Here is a 6,921-nt window from a genome sequence, read left to right as displayed (position 1 = left end):
CTTCAATTATCAAACGGACATCATTTGGTATGCCATATGACATCATCAACCTTAGCCGCTCACATCTAGCTTTATAAATTTTTTTCAACGCATTATCAGGCAAACAAGCAAAATATTTACGAAGATTCATAATACACGCATCCATATTATTATTATTATTATATATATTTCAATTATTTTGGGAAAACTGAAGAAACCGACTTAAACAGTCACGGAGTACCGTTATCTGCCACTTAACCGGGAAATGAACTAGAATCTGCAAAACAAAATGAAAATATCAAACAACTATTGTGGATCATATAAAGGCATAAACTCATGATTAAGAATTTCATTTTCTATAAAAGGCTTAAGTCTTTGCCCAGTAACTTTAAACTCGTCATTATTTTTAGGATTTTCAATATCAACATCACCATGAGGATAAACAAATTTGACTATAAATGGACCTGACCACCTCGATCTTAGTTTACCTGAAAATAAATGCAAACGAGAATTATAAAGCAAAACTTTTTGTCCAATTTCAAATGACTTTCTCATAATATTTTTATCATGAAAGGCTTTAGTTTTATCTTTATAAATCTTTGCAATTTCATATGCATCATTTCTTAATTCTTCAAGTTCATTTATTTGCAATTTTCTTAATTTAGATGCATCATCTAAATTAATATTAAATCCTTTAATTGCCCAATAAGCTTTATGTTCAAGTTCAACCGGTAAATGACAATGCTTACCAAAAACTAACCTATATGGTGACATCCCTAATGATGTTTTAAATGCAGTTCTATATGCCCATAATGCATCAGTTAATCTTAAAGACCAATCTTTTGGATTTGGATTAACTGTTTTTTCTAAAATTTGTTTTATTTCTCTATTTGCAAGTTCAACTTGACCATTACTTTGAGGATGATATGGGGTAGAAACTTTATGTGTAATGCCATATTTTCTTAACAAAGAGGAAAATGATTTATTTATAAAATGACTTCTCCCATCACTAATTATTGCTCTAGGTATTCCAAATCGGCTAAAAATATTTTCTTTTAAAAATTTTATAACAACTTTATGATCATTAGTTCTACATGCAATTGCTTCAATCCATTTCGAAACATAATCAACAGCGACTAAAATGTACTTATATCCAAAAGATAATGGAAATGGACCCATAAAATCTATCCCCCAACTATCAAATATTTCAATAATTATGATTGGATTTAAAGGCATCATGTTTCGTTTTGAAATTGATCTCATCTTCTGACAGTTTTCACAAGATTTGCAAAATAAATGCGTATCTTTGAATAAAGACGGCCAATAAAATCCACATTGTAAGATTTTTGTAGCTGGTTTATTGGATGAAAAATGACCTCCTCATGCTTCAGAATGACAAAATTTAATAACATTACTTACTTCATTGTCGGGTATGCATCGTCGAAAAATTTGGTCAGGACAATACTTAATAAGTAAGGATCATCCCAATAAAATTTTTTAACTTCTATCAAGAATTTATTCTTATCCTGTGAATTCCAATGAGAAGGCATTTTATTTGTCACAATAAAATTTACAATGTTAGCAAACCAGGGCATAATAGTAGCATAAAAAAACTGATCATCTGGAAAATTTTCATTTATTGGTATTTCATTATGAGATGATTCAGTCATTATTCTAGATAAATGATCGGCTACAACATTTTCTTTTCTTTTTTTATCTTTAATTATAATATCAAATTCTTGTAACAATAAAATCCACCGTATTAATCTTGGCTTAGCATCTTGTTTATTTGATAAATATTTTATGGCAGAATGATCGGTGTAAACAATAGTAGTAGAACCAATTAAATAAGATCGAAACTTATCTAATGCAAAAACTACTGAAAGTAATTCTTTTTCAGTAGTTGAATAATTTATTTGGGCACTATTTAAGGTTCTACTAGCATAATATATTGCATAAGGTTTTCCTTCTTTTCTCTGTCCTAACACAGCTCATATAGCATAATCACTTGCATCACACATTAATTCAAATGGTAAAGACCAATCTGGAGGTTGTAAAATAGGTGATGTAACTAAAAGATTAATAATTTTTTTAAAAGCATTTTCACATTTCTGAGTCCATTCAAATTGTGTATCTTTTGTTAAAAGATTTGAAATTGGTTTAGATATTATGCTGAAATTTTTTATAAACCTTCTATAAAATCCTGCATGACCCAAGAATGATCGAACTTCTTTGACCGTTTTTGGTGATGTTAAATTAGCAATAACATCAACTTTGGCTTTATCAACTTCAATTCCTTTTTCAGATATCACATGTCCTAAAACAATCCCAGATTTAACCATATAATGACATTTTTCCCAATTTAAAACAAGATTTTTTTCTTCACATCTTTTAATACTTCTTCTAGATTTTTAAGACAATTTTCAAATGAGTTTCCAAAAATAGTTATATCATCCATAAAAACTTCAACATATTCTTCAATCATATCACTTAAAATACTTAACATGCATCTTTGAAAAGTAGCCGGAGCATTACATAAACCAAATGACATTCTTTTAAATGCAAAAGTTCCGAAAGGACAAGTAAAAGTAGTTTTTTCTTGATCTTCTAATGATATAGGTATTTGATAATACCCCGAATACCCATCAAGAAAACAGTAATAAGAATTTCCTGCTACTTTTTCTAGAATTTGATCTAAAAATTGTAGTGGGAAATGATCTTTTCTAGTTGCATCATTTAATTTTCTATAATCAATACACTTACGCCAACTAGATGGAATCCTAGCTTGTAATAACTCTCCCTTTTCATTTTTTATAACAGTGATGCCGGACTTTTTAGGTACTACTTGTGTTGGACTTACCCATTTACTATCTGAAATTGGATAGATAATTCCAGCTTCTAATAGTTTTAATACTTCATTCTTAACAACTTCCTTCATATGTGGATTTAACCTTCTTTGTGGTTGTTGATATGTTTTAGCATTTTCTTCCAAGTGAATTTTATGTGTACAAATTAAAGGATTCATACCTTTTATATCTTTCAAAGCCCATCCAATTGCATTTTTATATTTTTTAAGTAATTTAATCAAATCTTCTTCTTGATTTGGCAAAAGAGTGGAAGAAATTACAACAGGAAATGTTTTATTTTCACCAAGAAATACATATTTCAATTCTAATGGTAAAACTTTTAATTCAAGTTTTGTATTATCATCTTCTTTAAAATTATTTTTAGACTCAAAACTTTCTATTGAAAAAACTTCAGATTGTTGATTTAAGTTTTCTTCTTGTATATTTTCTTCCACAATTGGTTCAATTTCATTATCATATTCATTTTCTTTAATACTTGGTTGTTTACATAAATTGAACACATTAAGTTCTAGAGTCATATTTCCAAAAGACAATTTCATTATTCCATTTCGACAATTAATTAAAGCATTTGAAGTTGCTAGAAATGGTCGTCCCAATATCACTGGAATTTCATTATGTACTTCTATTGGTTGTGTATCCAAAACAATAAAATCTACAGGATATATGAATTTATCAACTTGAACCAACACATCTTCTACAATACCTCTAGGTATTTTGATTGACCTATCCGTCAGTAAGAGAGTAACAGAAGTGGGATTTAATTCTCCTAAATTAAGTTTTTCATAAACTGAATAAGGAAGTAAATTCACACTTGCTCCCAAATCCAACAAAGCTTTTTTAATTTTATTTTCTCCAATAATACATGAAATTGTTGGACAACCAGGATTTTTATATTTTAAACTAAAATTATTTTGAAGAATAGAACTTACTTGTTCAGCCAAGAATGCTTTTTTCTTCACATGCAATTTTCTCTTTACAGTACATAAGTCTTTTAAAAATTTTGCATAAGAAGGTACTCGTTTAATAGCATCTAATAATGGAATATTTATCTTCACTTGTTTAAAAACTTCATAGATATCAGAATCACTTTTTTGTTTTTTATGATTTGTTAATGCATGAGGAAATGGTGGAGGTTTATTTGACTTATTTACTATTTCAGATGATTTATCATTCACCATATTATTCTTAAAATTTAAGGTATCATCATTCTCAAAAGTATCAGGATTATCATCCTTACTCTTTGATTTTAAATGATCCTTGTTTTCATTACTATATGGATCATTAACTATTTTACCACTTCTAAGGGTAATAACATATTTTATTTGATCAATTTTTTCGTTTTTTAATTCTTGATTTTGATTTTTAGGATTAGGTTGAGGTTGAGATGGAAATTTTCCTTTTTCATGAATATTAAGTGTCTATGCAAATTTTGCAAGAGTTTCTTTCAAATCACTCATAGATTGACTGTTTTGAATATTGATAGACTCTTGCTTTTGGATAAATGCATGAATTACATCTTCAAAGTTTTTTCTTGGAGGTGTAACATAAGGAATATAACCTTGATGATTTTGGTTATTTTGAAAATATTGTTGTGACGGTTGTGCATTATTATCATTCCTCCAACTAAAATTAGGATGATTTTTCCATCCAGGATTATATGATGGTGAAAAAGGATCTAGTATTGGTTTTTTATAATTGTTAACATAATTTGCTTGTTCATGGAGACATTCTTTAAATGAAGGTAATGTTGGACAATCTTTTGTAGCATGATCTTGTGTATCACATATATGACAAACAATTTCTTGAATACTTTTTAATTGACCACTCTTTTTCATTTCTGATGACTCAATTTTTCTTGCTAAAGATGCAAGTTTAGCTTGAATATCTATATCATCTTTAAGATTATAGATATCACCCATATTTGTTGAATTATTGTTTTTAGTTATTGGTGGTTCTATTGTGCCTATATTATCCCAATTTTGAGCATTTTCTGCTAATGAATCCAAATATTCCATAGCTTCATTTGGGTTTTTATCTTCAAAAGTTCCATTACACATGAATTCTATCATTTGCCTATCTTTAGGTATTAGACCTTCATAAAAGTGAGAAACTATTCTCCATGTTTCAAAACCATGATGTGGGCATGTATTAAGTAATTCTTTATATCTATCCCAACATTGATAAAACGTTTCTCCTTGTTTTTTAGAAAAAGTTGTAATTTGTCTTTTAAAAGAGTTTGTTCTATGGGAAGGGAAATTTTTTTTGAGAAATTGTTGTTGCATTTCTTCCCATGATCTTATTGAACTTGATCTTAAATTTTGTAGCCATGTTTTAGCTTTATCTTTTAAAGAAAAAGGGAAAAGCTTTAATCGAACTATATCCATGCTACAATTTTGATCATTATAAGTGTTACAAACTTCCTCAAATTCTCTTAGATGCAAATATGGATTTTCAGAATCTAAACCATGAAAATTTGGTAAAAGTTGAATAATTTGAGGTTTGAAGTTGAAATTAGATGCATCAGGAGGAAAAACTAAACAAGATGGGGGCTCTAGTTCTAATAGGGTTCATATGGTGCCTAAGTGTTCTTAATTGATCATGTTCTTGATTATTATTATTAATATTATTATTATCTTGATTATTTGAATTATCATCCATGTTTAAATTATTTTCAGATACTCGAATAAGTCTACCACTTTTTTTTCGACTCCAAATACTCATAAAAAAAAAAAACAACACAATACTTATAAATAAAACATAATTAACAAATATAAACTTAATTTATACCTCCCCGGCAACGGCGCCAAAAACTTGCTACTATTTAAATAATAATTCACCCAAGTGTAGTTGTCTGCAAGTAATATAATTCGTAAGTACGAGATCGATCCACAGAGAGGTTATTTTGAGTTTAAATTTATTAATTTATAGATTAACAAATGCAAGAATTAAGTTTACAAATTATAAACTTTGTCAAGGCTTGAGGATTTATTCTTGGTTTATGTAATATTGTTTAACTAAAAGTAAAACAAAAGAAACCACCATAAATAATGGTTCCAAAAAATTAACACACATAATATAATATAGTTCCCACTATAGAAAATATCGAATTAATCGATATTTTATATATGGTACCTATGATTATAATTATGACTATATAAATAAATAATTGCATAAAGTAAATGTTAAATTAAATCATTATATTTCATTTAGAACAACCGGCAGAGCCACGCTATTGCCTAAATGAAATATATTGATTTAATAAGTTAGTTGCGGTAAAGTAAAAGTTAGTTGCGATAAAGTAAATGTTAGTTGCGATAAAGTAAAAGTTAGTTGCGAGAAAGTAAAAGTTAGATGCGAAAAATAAAAGTTAGTTGCGATAAAGTAAATGTTAGATTGTTAGATGTTAGTATTAAATCATAATATTTCATTTAGAACAACCGACAGAGCCACGCTATCGTCTAAATGAAATATTATGATATTATTATATAAATATATATATCTATATATATAATAATAAGTGATGAAATATTTATTGTATCAAAATTAAACAACAAATCAAGATAATCACTTTAATGGTATCAAACATTTGATGTAAATTGATAACAACAAATAATTCATTTTTATACCTACAATAAAAATAAGTTAGCTAAATGAAAAGAAATAAAGAAAGAATATACAAAATATAAACAATCTTACTTCACTAAGAATGCACCCTCTTCACCTTGACATAATAGATTTAGCTTGCCATAAGATTACTTTTGATCAACACTAAAATATCACTCATAGTTGAGAACATGAAAGAAAATATATTGGAACTTAGAACTTTGATACACACTCACACTATATTTTACAATGAGATAGAATGATTCTCAAGCTAGCACAAGGCCTCTATTTATAGGCCAAATGAGAGAAAGGGTCAAAATTTTTATTAATGCCATGTAGTTGCAATAGTATTCTTTGTCTCCTCCAAGTTCAATTCCATGTCCCTTCTTTCAATGCTTTTTTCCATGACTTTAATCACCGAATTTGACTCTGCTCAAAATGGCAAACATGTGGGGAATTGTCTGTAGATGAA

At 28.1% G+C, this 6,921-nt stretch overlaps 1 non-coding gene across 1 annotated transcript; it reads left to right on the top strand.

The window, feature by feature from the left end:
- The first annotated feature begins 4,973 nt into the window (after positions 1-4,973).
- On the top strand, positions 4,974-5,084 carry LOC142519980 (small nucleolar RNA R71). Its single transcript, XR_012813863.1, has one exon. It is a non-coding gene; the product is annotated as a small nucleolar RNA R71 (small nucleolar RNA).
- Positions 5,085-6,921: the final 1,837 nt, after the last annotated feature.

This window comes from Primulina tabacum, chromosome 11 (genome assembly GCF_025594145.1).
Source record: "Primulina tabacum isolate GXHZ01 chromosome 11, ASM2559414v2, whole genome shotgun sequence".
NCBI lineage: Eukaryota > Viridiplantae > Streptophyta > Magnoliopsida > Lamiales > Gesneriaceae > Primulina > Primulina tabacum.
The sequence above is the reverse complement of the archived record's forward strand: the minus strand, read 5'-3'. Positions and strand labels throughout refer to the sequence as shown.